This window comes from Metopolophium dirhodum, chromosome 2 (assembly GCF_019925205.1).
Source record: "Metopolophium dirhodum isolate CAU chromosome 2, ASM1992520v1, whole genome shotgun sequence".
NCBI classification, from domain to species: Eukaryota; Metazoa; Arthropoda; class Insecta; order Hemiptera; family Aphididae; genus Metopolophium; species Metopolophium dirhodum.
This window is the reverse complement of record NC_083561.1, coordinates 32,202,585-32,218,465: the sequence shown is the minus strand read 5'-3', so window position 1 is coordinate 32,218,465 and position 15,881 is coordinate 32,202,585. Positions and strand designations below refer to the sequence as shown.

Here is a 15,881-nt window from a genome sequence, read left to right as displayed (position 1 = left end):
TGCATTCATACCTATGCACAGAAAATTACACCCAAAAGGAGTTAATTAATCACAATTTTTTTTCCGGAAAATTCGGCTAGTTATTAAATATAATTACAACAAGATAATTAATAACGTTATTTTTCGTTTAAATATACAATTTTGTCTAATTTTGTACTTCTTATTATAGATAAATTTAAGTACCTATGGACTAGGTAGTATGAAATCAAGTTACTTGTTGTTGTAGCCTTTTAAAATATTCATATAATCTCACACAACGTCAAAAATAAATGAACCCTATACATTTTTCTTTTATAATACAATTTAATTTTACTGACCATAAACGGATCTTTGTACTTCAAACTACGCATTTACTACTTACACAATTTTATTTGATCAGGTTGTAAATTAAATTTGTTGATAATAATATTATTAAGTAAAAACTTTTATTGTTTTTAAGTTGTTTATAATATGCAACATCATAAAACATTTTCCTTATACTTAATCGTTTAATAGGTTGTATTCTTTTTATAGCTCCCATTACGTATTATGAATATTTTCATAAAACGTAAAGGTGTTTGTTATAGTGTTTGACTGTCCATATTACAAAATCTTGTCTTAAAGTTTTATTAAACAATACATTCATTTTGAGAATATATTCTTATAATAGTGATTTGCAACTTTGACCCTTAAAATTATAATATAATTTATAGAACTTGGTGGTCTAATGATATAAAGGGTCAAAGTCAACACTTCTGTGGGATGCAGTACTAAGCATCACTTGGTAAAACTTCACATCATATAACGAACTATTCACAAGATAATGCGAGTTGGGTGTATCTAACTGTATTAATTAGAAAAAATATATTAAAAAAATTATAATGTGCATTAAAAAATAGAACAGTTCGATTTTAAAATATTCTAATGATTCTGAGTGAAGTGATATATTATGTATCGGTTTAACCATTATGTGTGATTTGTTAGATTCTGAGCCGAGCGATGAACGTATTGGTTATACTATGAAATGAGTTTACTTTTTATAGAAGAAAAAATTCTTCAAACCGTCAATTTCATAAGAGGTTTTTTTATTTTTCTGTTCTTTAAATGTTGATAAGAAAAATTATAAGATTTGCGATCTTTACAGCAGCTTCAAGGCTTGACAATTTCACATCAAATTCATCATAAGTTTTTTTTATAGCAACCTTAAAATATTGAAAAAAAATAAATTATTAGGTAATCTTAAAGCGATTTTACCACGAACCTATATATTATATTCACACCATTTTATGGTACGGTTGACTTATAAGTTAATACGATTTGATTCAGAATAGTTATTATATTTATTATAATAAAATTTGTTTCTAAATTTACGTAAGTATAATCATTAAAATACCTATATATTCTGCAGTACTATAAATACGTTTAAATTGTGGACGAGCGTTACAAGGGATTGACGATTGTTTAAGTAATTATTTAAGTAGTGACATTATTATAATGCAGTAAATATAGTTTTGTTATGACTTATAAACGGATGATTGTAGAATGGTTTAATATACAATATTTTATTAGAGCGTTTAGCTTCATCAGCGGTTTTATTCACATTAACAAACTAGTAATTTTAAAATTATTATTTTTATAATTATATATAAAATAATACTTTGTTAGGGCACAATATAGCAGAGAACCTCTACAAAAAGTTATAAGCTATAAGCTTCTTTTTTTATTATTACACCTAATTGATTACCAAACTATATAAATAATAGCATATGAAAAGCTTGACCCCTGATGTCGAAGCTTATGTTTAATAATATTAATAATAACACTGTTAAAGCTAAGGATTTCCGTCATATTTATTACTATTATTACTATCATTATTATTATATGACTAACAGATTGTTTCATACAATTTTGATGTTTCAAAAATTATAGAAAATATTAACGTTGCATCACGTTTACATCAAGTGCGTCCCAATTCCCAATTGGTTGGGAAGAGGTTACTCCCTGGCTAGTCAATTTTCAAAATTAGTAAATTTTTTCTATGAAGTATAAAATAATAATGATTAAAATTTGATTAAATTCGATTGAGTTTAAAACCCTCCCTCAAACTATCAGTCTATAGGGACGTCCCTGCGTTACATATGTAATCAATAATCATTATCGAACTAACGCGATATGTGCATAATATATAAGACAGCGTACAATGTAGGTCCCTATAGGTTCCTATAATTATTGTTTAAAAAAAATTAATTTAATAATTTTAGTTTTAAGTTATTGATTTTAACGTACTAACATAATAATAATATGTAATAAACTGTATAATAGGTATTATAAAATCGACGTTTTTTCCTAAACATACGGTTTTACGAATAGTATACCTAATAATGATTCCAGCGCTCGTATTTTAGACACACGAAATATCCAGAACCTATACTGACAATAATAAATTTAAATACCTACACCATATTACATTGAATACATTTTTCCCTAGTCATTATTCGTTTTATTTTTAAATTTATTTTTTTTATAATTTCGTGAAAAATAGTCATAATTTTAAGTGTACCTACATAAAACTTTATTTTATTATTTCACTTATATAGTTAGGTATACCTACTAAATGTTTTATTTTTAATGTCAAATTGACGGAATGTAATTCCTTAAAACGTCTTAATAGTATAGAAAAGTTAGGTATATTGTATGTACGTAAGACAATAATGAACATTTAAAATTGTCAAACAATTATTAATGTTATTTAAGTGCAATAATGACTATTTAAAACAAAATAATATTACATAGGTATTCTTACAAGTGTTATTTAAATAAAAATTTAATATTTTTTGTATGTATTACTATTACGAATCGTAATACTAAGAATAATAGTAGGTAATCAATATAGACAAAAGCTACAAAAGCTATAAAAAAATGTATTAAGAGTAGAATGTATTTTAAATAATTTTTGTTGCTTTCAGTATAAATAATACTATATATATTAGGTATTATACATAAGATAATAGGTAATAGGTAGGTACTTATATCAATAAATTGAATATAAAAATCATAAAAAGACGAACTTTCACAACAATAATAATTAACTAATAAATATAACAAGGGGATGTGTGCCGTCGAATAAAGAACCTGTACAACGGTGGCGTGTACCTGTAGCTAACTTACCTGTACGCGCGAGGTGGCTGCAGTTGCTTCGCGTCGTCGCCGTAACGCAGTTGGTACACACTGCGCGGTCGCACTATCGCTGCACAGTTGGTAATTGGTTGTCCGGTGAAAAGCCGCCGTGCCAGCCGCGCGACTTCGTCGAAACCACCACAGAGTCAGTGCACCAATGGCTAACGGATAGACGTCGTTGTTTGTTGCCGATCGTTCTGAAAAATAATTCGAACAATAATAATTATTATCGCCGGTACGTCGTTTTTGTGATTATTGCTCATTAAAAATACACTTTGTTATTGTGACAATATTTTTAACACTCGGTGCGCGTTTTGTGGATTTCAAACGATATTGGTATTGTTATAATTTTTTCTCGGTCTCGTCAATTTGCTTAAGACAAAACGTCATGTAATCGAATACGGATTCCACGATAATAGTGATATCTTGCGGGTCTAGTGCCGTTCGGACAACCTTACTGTATCTATATAGGTATCGAAGATACGACGTCCTATAAAGGAATAATTCACTGACGTGATATTTTGGTGAGTACCCAACGGTCAATTTCCTTGCAGAATTATACGGTTTTCAAATTTTTTTTATTCCATCGCTAACTGTTCGCTTACTTATTTACATCAAAAACGCGATATGGATGAACCAAATCACCCGATGGTGAATTATTTCCACGTACCTAACACAATCGGCGTAGTTATGAATGCATGTTTAGGTAGGTATACATAATATTGTTAAAATATTATGCCGTTTCGGATGTGCTACGGGACGACTAAATAATAATAATATGATACTACCGCACCTCATGTGTATAAAAAATATTTTTAAAAAAACAGGTTCGTCTGGTGTTGTGTGTGTGTGGGGAAGAAGGGGGGGGGGAGCGTAACCACCGCTAGTCCACCCTACACCCGGTCAGGTGAATACAATGGGTTAGGTACATTCCGTTCGGGTTTTGGGGTTGTCTGTCTTGTGTGGATACTACTGACTCCTGCTTCTCTTCGCTACACCCTACCATGACTCAATAGAAACGTGTCTATGTTATTAAACTATTATAATAATATGTGGTTGTGTGTGTGTATTTGTATACCTAAGTGTAGGCATAACATTTGGTAGTGAGATTTTGATTTATTCCTTTTGCCGTATTGGATGTGCTGTTTCATATTATACAATATAGTGTAGGTTATCTTTCGTCGATTCTTTTAACATAGGTAATGCATGACTGACTGTCCAAACTACTGTTTTAAATGTATGTCTTTAAATGTCTGTAATATTAAGTATTATCGAGGTGGCGTAGCCAAGATTTTGTTGATAATTTGTTATATTATAGCCATATAGAGGGGAAGCTTAACTAGGATCCCTTATAAGTTTGGTGTGCTGATGCCGTTCAGTAGGAATTTTAGACTTTTGTAGCATTTTTAGACATAACAATTTTAAGACACACCATTGGTAATACGTTCATAAAACACTAAAAGTATTTTACATTTTACTGAAATTTTAGGGGAGGTTTGCAGTGCTCGGCCCTTCTGGCTACCCCGCCAGTATTGACATACATATTGTTATAATGTTATTATAATATTTTATTAGTATATGTAAAAGGTTGCCAATTTTTTTAAATGTATTCATTCAGTTGATATCATTCATTTCATTTTAGTTTAGTTTCAAGTTAAATCTTACATTTATTATCATTTTTATTTTTAATTTCCCAGTAGGTATAAATAACGTTTAATGAAACAATTATTATTGTTGTTTATATTTTTTTTTTTGTGACTAGATCTCTTATTTCTTTAAGTCAAGATGGATTTAACATGGATTTAATTAATCCTACGTCTACGTGTTTGGCAATAATGATACCCATAGCGGTACTTGACACATAGATCTTCTCCCGTGCACTTACATTTGAGGATTATACAAGTATCGTGTACTATGATAGATTAAAATACAACCAGCTATATTTTATTTTTTTGTTTCGGAAAGGGGTCACATAATTGTTTAACAAAACTACGAAAAATATCATATTAAACGAGTTTTTTTTTCACAATCGTATAAAATATTATTTTTTTTTCGAACAAAATAATGGTGAACATTATCCCATATTCGCAATCCGGTTAGTCAACTATGTTTTTTTTACGTTTCATTTATTTGCATTTTCACATTCTTTAAGTAAGTAAATAAATTATACAGTGAAATTATACAGTGAAATCAAAAGTCACCTACAAGGCTGAATTGTATACGTGTATAAGGTAAATGATGGTGGTTGCGGCTGCTTTTCGTTGAGAAATCTTACTCATCTCGTCTATCGTGTTAAAGATGTGTTATAATTGTATACATATAATAACATATATTGTCTATTGACTATGTAAACTGCATGTTTCCCGACGGTCCCTTAAAATGTTAAGCCATAACGCGTCTTCATATATAAAAATGTTAAATTAGCGGTAATCGTTGTTTCATAAAAGATGAATATTTTCATGAATATAATATGTCGCGTAGCCGGTACTTAAAATAATATACAGAACCGTCACGAAACGGCTCTAGTGTAATCAACGTTAAGAATTGGGTGTATTATTGGGTACTATTCGTATTATTTTTAGATCTTATCTATAGGATTTATCAATTAATATAAATTATATTATAAACATTTTTATTATATAATAATCGGAAGATTCAAAGACCATATCAATCGTAAGAAGAACCTCGTAGGTATTCGTTAATTTGTATTTACTCAAAAACATATTTTAAACATTAAACAATATTATACCTTGATAATAGTTACGACACATTAGAGTACGGTTCTATAAACTTAAAAAACGGGTTTTCGTGCACATTAAACACTCGACCTGTGTGGCTGTATTCGATAGAGCTTGTACTGTACCAGTGATCAGTGGGTCGAGTTGGTTTCTCGTAAGATTATATTATGTTTACATTTGCAGACAATCCAGTGAGTATGTATGACTGTAATAATTCAGTTGTTAATATTGTTATTACTTATTACGTAATGGCGTTCTATGATTACATCGTTTCTTTTTAAAGAAGACGAAGATGCAAACAAAACAATAATAATCCAGTAAAAATGCAAGTAAATGTTTGATCTATGGTTTCTTGAAGTAATAACCAGACCTTTTTTCAAGGTATAAAATATACTCTTAAGGCTAAAACTCAAATAATTAATTTTAAATTAAAAAAAAACGATGTTTATTCATAATAGGTAATACCTAATATGATTAAAGTATAATTTCAAGATAATTGGACATTTAAAAGTCAGTAAAATCTATCTTATTTTCAATGTCAAAAGTATTTTTTGTATTAAAGTGACTAAGGAATATTTGAAAATTATCTTTACAGTTTATATAGTATAAAACATTAGTTAATAACCATTAATATATTTTGTTTTATTAGGTATTAAAAATAACTCGTTCAATGTTATAAATACACGAATACCTCATACTGAGTAATATATGCAATGCATAAATATAATGTATATTTTTTTAAATTAAAACAGGTGCCTACTAGGTTGACATATCCCAAAAACTAAATATTTGGTACTTGCCGCAGTACTTCCCTACTTATTACAGTTAGGACGTCACACCCGCATATTATGTTGTCTTACAAAATTAAAAGATGATAATATTTTGGAGGGAAAGATGTTGAGTTTTTTTTTTAAAAAATTAAAATTTTGAAAAGTTAAAGATATTCTAAAAATGTTGAAATTTTTACTATTTCTAAACAATATAATGAACGTTATATTATGTATAATGGGAAAAACGCAACGACTTGCCATCAGACATATTATCACAATTCAATTTTAAAGTAGGTATTTTTACTCTAGAACCAAAATTGAGCGATTTATACTCAGACTGCGTAAACGCGTTTTGTTTATATCGTACGTGTGTAAGACGGAGACAACACATGCGGGTGGTACGTCCTCTTAGTATACAATTATTATTATTATAAAAAAAGTTAATTTAATGTCAAACATAGGTAAACAATGAAAGTTTTTAATAATGTTTTTACTCGTGTTTTTATCATTATTATAAGCTTTATTAGATAAAACATTGGTTATTTGATTAAAACATCTATTCTATAAAATTAACATAAAATCATAAAACTATTGGGTAAAATGCTTCCAAAATTTCGCAAATATTTACCTGAACAAAATGTATTATCTGACGAAAGTTCACAACTAATTTTCGCCTTATGTACAAGTGTCACAGTTTACCAATTCGCCAATTTATATTATTATATTTTCCATTATATTTGACGTAAGTAGTGGAGTGGTGGTCGAACAAATATCCATTACTATTAAAATTGACTTTATACCTAATATATACATAAAAAAATGGCCTTTAAAAGTTTAAAAAAGCTTTATCAATCAAAATCACTATCAAAACAGCTCAAAAAATGAAAGTATAATTTAAAGTTTAAAGTTTCTTTGATATATGTAAAACGAATTTTGTGCTGGGGAAGCAATTGCATGACATCGCATACACTAACTTCATAATACTGGGCATTAAGCGTCACGGTAATGTCTCAGAGAAGTTTCTGAGTCAAAATTATAAACTTCACATGTCTGAATGTGACTACTATGTAATATCTATGAAAACATATTTTGCACACAGGGAATGTTTTAAAGAACTCAGAATAAAATCTTTTTTGGCTTTACATTCACGTCTTAGTTATAACTTACTAATCTAACTGCTTGTGTTTAATGATTGGCGTTGGTTAAAGAAATAATTTTCTGAACTTACATAATTATATTATATCAGCGAGCAAAGATTAGTCAAACGGGATATTTTCACTACCTACGTTGCCTATTTAGTAAATATGATTGCAATTTTTGATTACTTGTCAGTATATAATATTATTTGTAATCGCTGATGATATATTCGGATCGCAAATCGCAATACGTATCGACACACTTGTTACACGTAATTTGAAACATGCAAAAAGGAATAAATACCTACGTATGCACGCGTATGGGTGTACGAAAAAAAAATATATATACTTGGCATACAATACCCAGTTGCACCATTCATGTACCCGGCGGGTTCGTACATTAATTAAATATAATAATAATTAACACAAAGTCGACGTATGCGACCTTGTTCTGATGATACAATTGCGTCGTGAGTATATTATAATATTGAGAGTAATAAAACCAGGAACTGATCTGGTAACTAAAGACCTGACGTCAATATTGTTTTCGAGTGTTCTAAGTCACATGCAAAATATAATCCAAGAACTGATTTTTGATTTTCATTTAGTTTTCTTGTATTGTTTGGTGGCAGGTAAATAAAAAAATAGTGAAGTCTATTTTGTGATTATAGGCATTATGAATTTAAAGTACTCACACAGGTGTTGGAAAATTATATCTTTGTTTATTTGTTTATAACCCTTATCAACAACAAAATACTATGTCGGGTATCAAGATTTAAGATTATATAACTGTTTTCGCACCTGTAATTTTAATAGTCTTTTTTATCTCGGTATGGTATACATTTATAGTAGATAATACTTGAGTATGACGTCACATTTTATTGAAGAAAACGACAACAAAGAGGCGACGTACAGCGGGGGCGGTGATTACCTATTATTACATCCATTTGAGAACACGGATGTTAACATTGCTGATCGTCTGATCATCTGACTTGTATGCAACATATAATGACAAGAAATTAAATTACAGTTTGCACTTAATGGTCTTATCATCATTCTATCAATCACGACCAGCTATTTCTTATTTTATTACACTTACATATTATATATTAAGTTACTGCAGAATTTAACCAACGTGTCCCTACAACTCTGCAGTATTAATTGTGAATTTGAAAATTTAAAGTTACATACGTTTTTTTTCAAAGTAATCATCTATACATTAATACAGGTTTCTCGTCATGTCGAACATATCATATCTGCTATTAATTCAAATTCACTGCGTATTTTATGAATATATACAGTTAAACTCTTATTGTTAAAACTGCTGGTTATAATAATAATATGTCAATGATTTTTTTGTAATTTTTTTTTTTAAATGAATCTAATGAAAATAATTAAACCTTTAATTAAGGACGTTTATTAACTTTGATCTTTATATGTTTTGTATAACAGCCAAATAGTAATGAAAAAATAGTGTTACGTATTATTTCTGCGTGTGTCTTCATTACTTTCATAATCAACTCATATAGTTAAGTTAATACAATAATGCGGTTTCATTGGACGTATAATATAATAAAATATGTAGGAAATACTACGCGGAGAAAGTTTTTCTTTTAGATTTTATCATGTTGATTTAATCGAATACAAAATAATGCATTCAAGGACTAGTGTCGAAAATTAACCGATGAAAAATAAATGTTTTAGTCTCTTACCATAATTTGGAAAACTTCCGTCAACATTGTACAACACTCAAAATAACAAAACATATTGCAAAAGAGAAAAATATCGTAATCATAACAATAAGACCAAAATATAATAAAATAGTTACAATAACCGATGACAAAAATATTTTAATGGAACGTGTCTACACTTATCTTTGGCTATGCTCCAATTTGACAACGATATCGTTTTTCGTCCGGTCACGATATCCATCTTCTACGATTCGCCTCGGGGTGCATTGACCATACGATCAAATGTATACATTATTTTAGGTGTATTTTTAAAAAAAAGATGTAAGGTCAAAATAAAATTTAAGATAAAAGTATTTCCGCCGCAGGGTGATTACTTTTAACTTATCATTTATCTACTATTATTAATACTTATTATTATTACATTTACATATTATTTTAATATGCTTACCTTTGTAAATTAAATTACAGATAAGTGGTACAATTTAAAATAAACGTTTAAAAACTATACATTTTTGTATATCCTACATTTTACACTCGTGTATTTATATAAGCGTTAATTATAAATCTAGCTAACATATTATATCATACAGATTTGTGAGATTGTTGTGGAAGGGGGGGGGGGTGGTAAAAATATTAATCAGTACCTAAATTTATTTTTTTGTCGAATGTTTTTTTGAATTTTTTTAGCATACATTTCGGAAAAACCATTCAAGTTTAAATGACTTAACATCATTTAAGATTTTTTTAATTACCATTACAAATATATATATTTTAATAAATAGTTCAACAAATATATATATATATCAATTATCTAATTTTAAAATGGTAAAAAATATTTTTTAATAACCAATTTTATTTCAACAAACAAAATTAATCAATGTTTTAATTTGAAAAATAATTAGTTATGAATGAAACAAAAACGGGAAATCTCCGTGAAAATCTTCGTTCACAATAATATCTAGTAATAATACTTGCATGTATTATATTATTTATGTAGGTAGTGTATAATATATTAATATACTATATAATATAGAATATGTACCTACAATACTAGAAAATATTATTTAAATACCTTTCACATTCTAAAAGAGCTCAAGGACCGTAATCACAATTCTATCGAAGATTCTATGATTGCTAATTTTGTTTGATGGAGATTGCTTGGAGCAAGTTCAATGTGTCTAAACGATTTATCACAATAATATATTAGATACATAAACATTAACAATTGAATTATTTCTAATATGTATTATAGGTATACGATAGTAGTATTATATATTATTATAGAAAAAAAGTTGTTATCCAACTATCAAATAATATTTTAAATATATTTTGTTGATACTCACAAATCCTAAATTTTTTTCAATAGATAGCCAAAAGTTTCTGTATTAAAATGTGTTATTTTAATTATTAAAAAAAAAAAATTAATGCAACAAATCACATCAACTTGGTGAATTTTCCTAAAATCAGAATAAAATGAAATCAAAACAAATTTCTTTTTTGTTATTATAAATATTAATGTAGCTATTAATAAATATAAACTAAGTAATTAATATTTATATAGCAAACTAAAAAATCACATCAACTTGGTGGAGGTATCCTGATAGTTGCTGTTCAGTGCAGCCATAAACAAAACTTTTATACGTAGGTACTTATAATGCATATTTTAAACTTAACTGTATTATAAGTTCCTATACCTTGTGTTATATGTAATACCATTGATTATAAATACTATAATAACTTATATATTATAACTTTATAATCAATGGTATTACTAATACAAATATAAATTATTAGGAAATAATATAGCGGTATCTATACCTTATTATTTTAAATAATGGGATAATATTATGTAGTAGAATTTTCAATAATTAAAACTTCTTTGACATTCAATTCATTGTAAATTCACAACTCTCGATGTATTTTGCTTCGACACCGTTTATAAAAGTATTTAACAATTATTTTTAATGTTATAATATATTATTATATTTAAATGATACCGGGACGAAATAGGTTTACTATAGTTTTTTGTGCATGCTATAATATTAAGCAATAATTATTACTAATTAGTAACCTACGCAATTAATTTATTATTTTTATTTTCAAAACTGCTCCATTACCGTGTATTTTATATGTGTATAGCAATAGTTTGAAAATGTCTTGGTGGATGAATAATATATACAAGATTACACTTATATGTTTTTATTTTTAATAATTTGTCAAGTGAAAGACCCATACGGCAATACGTTGGTCAACAATTTAATTTATAAAAAACCAATAATAATGTGAACCATGTAAACTTATATTATTATCACAAACATTCGGAAGATAATTGAAGTAATATAAATATTATATATGCAACATACATAATATACCTATACCACGCATAATATAATATTTGCAGACGAACCACGGTCACTGACCGACGTAAATACACTCCTAACCTAACCTGTACCGACTCGGGCATTTGGGTTAGAGTTTCGATAACAGTTGGGGCCATGTCGCAGCAGTGACAACCGGTTCCTTGCATAATATTATTATTCACGTCTTTCCTTAATGAGTAAATCGTTTATGTTTCTGAGCGCGTTCTTCCCACTTGTTGCGTATGTACTCTCTGTTTAACAGGGTACGCGAACATAATAATAAAATAATATAAGTATCGACATTTATTGGCGTTAAACCTACAGAAAATGAAATTATATTCCACCGGTCGACCGATATATTTTCCCATAAAACACTATCGGTAAAACGACGAGCGTGTGATATTAAAGATTGGCTGTGGCAGTGGCAGTGACAGTACGCATTCTAACTTATTACTCGAAATATTATACGTTTTTTCTATAATCGTGAATTCCGCGTCCGAAATCGTTGATAGCGTGATGCTTTGGCTTCGCACATGGAATAATTCTTAAACTGTTTTGAAGTCAGCAGATGGGTGAAATCGTTTTAACGGTACTTCGATTTCGTAATACTGCAAAAAAAAACTGTTAAATGTTTCTCTATAATAATCACAAACCTACATCAGAAAATATATCAGGTACCATCATCGATAGTGTCCTCGGCATAGGCGTTATGAAATTATATAGCCTATTATGTTTCTAGTAAACACAACGTATATTCAATAAATGTAACTAAAAATGTTTAAGTGGGGGGGGAGGTAAACAAAATCCAGGGAGCTATGGCCCCCTTAGACCCCCCCCCCCCCAATCTACGCCAATGGTCTTCGGTGAGACTTTTTATGATATTCTGATCAGGTGTCCAGGATATGTTAGAAATGAAACGGTCTGTGAGTGCTTAACACCACCCCATTCAAATGGCGGTGGTGGTATACCACCTGCACGAAAACGACGGTGGCGGTCGGATCGAGGACAATAATTATCGTACAGATGTGGCTATTGGCGCCCCCTAACTGTAATTAGGATGATATTGTCCGTGGATGTGTTTCAGTGTGAAATTCAATACGACGGCAAAATACGTATTATATACATGTATACTATATTATGTTTTAGGCGCTATGCGTTTTTTTCTTTATAAATATAAAAATGGAGGTCATGGCTATACGGCTCTTGCCGTGAGAAGAAGGCATACAGTAATATAAATTCATATAATAATAATGAAAATTAAATTCTGGCCGGCCGGCAGACACTGATCATAGGATCTCATAGCACGTCAAAACATTATTTGGTATCGGTGTAAACCTGCGGCTTGAATTCAATCATTTTAACATTTAAACTGTTGGCGGGCGAAACTACTTTTATCTGTTTGTGTGTGTGTGAATGTTTGCGCTTTTTTTTAAGCGATATCGTACACGCATTTCTGGTACCTACAGTTAACCGGGTCGACGCCAGTGAGTCTGACACATTTATTTGTATGTTTTACGATTATTATTATACGAACCGCGGCCGAAAATTATAAAGTAAAAGGATCTAATATACGCACCGGTTAAAGTAAGACATGTTCCGTATGTCACGGTGTGTACTTCAATTAAAAATTAACGCTTTCAAAACATTTCTGAACGACCGGTATAGCCGTATTCAGCTTAAGGTACCTAATATATAATGTTATATATTACACCGGTGCGTGTGTAATAACCGTGAATCCACCACTGCTGCTGCGTATAGGTATACTAGATGCGGTAGGTACAGCATTCGTACGAATACTGCAAAACGTTTACAAACTGTAAAGATTATGTCACGTGATGGTTCGCATATTTCTTCAAATTTTCACAAAAATCCTGTTGACTACGAGAAAATAAACAAATTGTAAATTATATAGTTCGTCAACCTCAAACGTGTTCGCTTTTAATAAAATTAAGTGTATATCCATAGTATTTTGTCTGGTATATGTTATATACCTAGATATTGCAACTTGGGTGTGTTATATGTCTTGTTTAGCTGAGTAGGTACTTAAATTGTTTGTGTTGGAAATAGAGGTATTGCTTATGAAAAATACACAAAATAATTGATAAACACACCCCGAGGGGTCGTAAAGGTAAAGTAATTTAACATTTCCGGCCTAAATGATGGCCTAAGTAATTAATTATTTTCAATATTGCGCCAGTTATCTTTGAAGTGTGTCTTGGTGTAATTTGTCGACTTACGTTGCATCTGATGTGCATATGTGTTGAATTAACGCGATTGAATCATGGATATTATACAAATTGGTTTCAAACAACCCATCGCATCGATGTTGCACTAGTGCAATAAGATATGTATTATTATTTATTAATACTGTCGTCGCAACGTGTTTTGTTTGTTGCACGATTTCGTTAGGCGGCGTGGTATCATCTATCGGGTTGCCACACACACTTTTGGTTAGAGTTCATGGTTGTTGATATACATTTTAAAACTACTGTTAATTTTTCACCCATTTTAATCATGCAAGGTCAAAATATTATGTAGGTATAGGTACAAAACGATTTCCAATTTTATCAATAAGAAACCCGTATTATGTAACGTTTTGGGTGACCCGCGACGGACCAGTTAAGAGATCTGCGAATAAAATATGATACGCACTAGGTGACCAGAATGTTTGTATAGTGTATGACGTGTGTGCTGCTCCCTATGACTTGTGTACTGTTAGTTGTTACAGCCTACAAGCTGCGTGTACCTTTAAACACGAGTATTTTTGCTTGTAATTTATTTTTGTCGTTATAAACACAGTCCTTGACACCATTCGTGTGTTTCGTTTCTTTGACTGAACCGGCCTGTAAACGTCCCAAGTACGAGTCCCTGATGCACCACTGCACTTTATTTAAATGAATACGACAAAAAAAAATGTATATAGTTTTAAAAAAAATAAAACAATCAAATACTTATCGATATTTTTAGATTTTAGTCTGACGTAAATTATAACGTCATATAAATCTGGAAAAATTGTTTTTTCTTTTTAAATTATTCCATTTTGTTTCACCTCGTGATGCTCTTACAAATAGACACACTTGATGGTTTTCAATATACACAAATACACAATATAATTTAGCCTTATTTATACATGGTTGGTTTTGTATGAATTAAAAAAATAAGAATTTAAAGTAACGATGTTCTATAATGGTATAATGGGGCTGCACGGTCTGCAAAGTAAATCAAATTGAAGATGCTCATATGAGTGTAACGGATTATTTTTCACTATTATGTACATCGTCTTACTGTCAGTTTTATTCCTGCCTTATCAGTTATCACTTTCATACATCATTTTTTTGTTCGTAATTTTTCTCATACTTAAAACTATTCATATATGCTTAAGCTAACATTCAGTAGGTAAATACATTTTACAAATTCTATGCGTATTTGCTTAGTTTGTAAAAAGAGTTGTAAGTAACAGTGTAATCCAAATACAGATATGTACATACTATACAGTATACACACAAATGTTTAACAAGAGATCCCTCCTCTCTATGTAATATTGTATATTAATTGCCTGCAGATACTCAATTTGTAGTGTATCTTATTGATAATTAAACAACCTTCATATTGCCTGATGTATACATTGTAATTTATTTTCGATTTGCGAGTCATTATAATAAATTATAGATATATTATTGTTATTAAAAATGTCATCATGTCTATATATTATATAGTTCATAATAGTCAACAAAAATCTCAAATTGCTTAAATCAAAATTTAAAAAAAAGTATTTTACAGTAAAATAAATGTAGGAAAAAGTTATATCTGAGCTTTCAAACCACTTAGGTATATAATCATTACGTAAGTTTTCCGAAATATAATTATATTTGATATCAAATATTGACAACTGCAACATTAAATTGTATTATATTAATAATGTAATTGTATATTTTACATGTATTGCATTGCAGTAAGTTGTAACTTGTCGTACATTTAATCTTTTAATAATTTGAACAAAGAATCGTTTCACCTAAACAATTTTACCTAC

The 15,881-nt window shown here is 29.5% G+C and overlaps 1 protein-coding gene across 1 annotated transcript in view; it reads left to right on the top strand.

The window, feature by feature from the left end:
- Positions 1 to 3,260: 3,260 nt before the first annotated feature.
- LOC132938442 (uncharacterized) overlaps positions 3,261 to 15,881 on the top strand; it is a 36,225-nt gene continuing 23,604 nt past the window's right edge. Inside the window, exon 1 of the mRNA XM_061005276.1 lies at positions 3,261 to 3,680. The gene's annotated coding sequence lies outside the window, so the exon portion shown is untranslated. The remainder of the gene's footprint in view (positions 3,681 to 15,881) is intronic.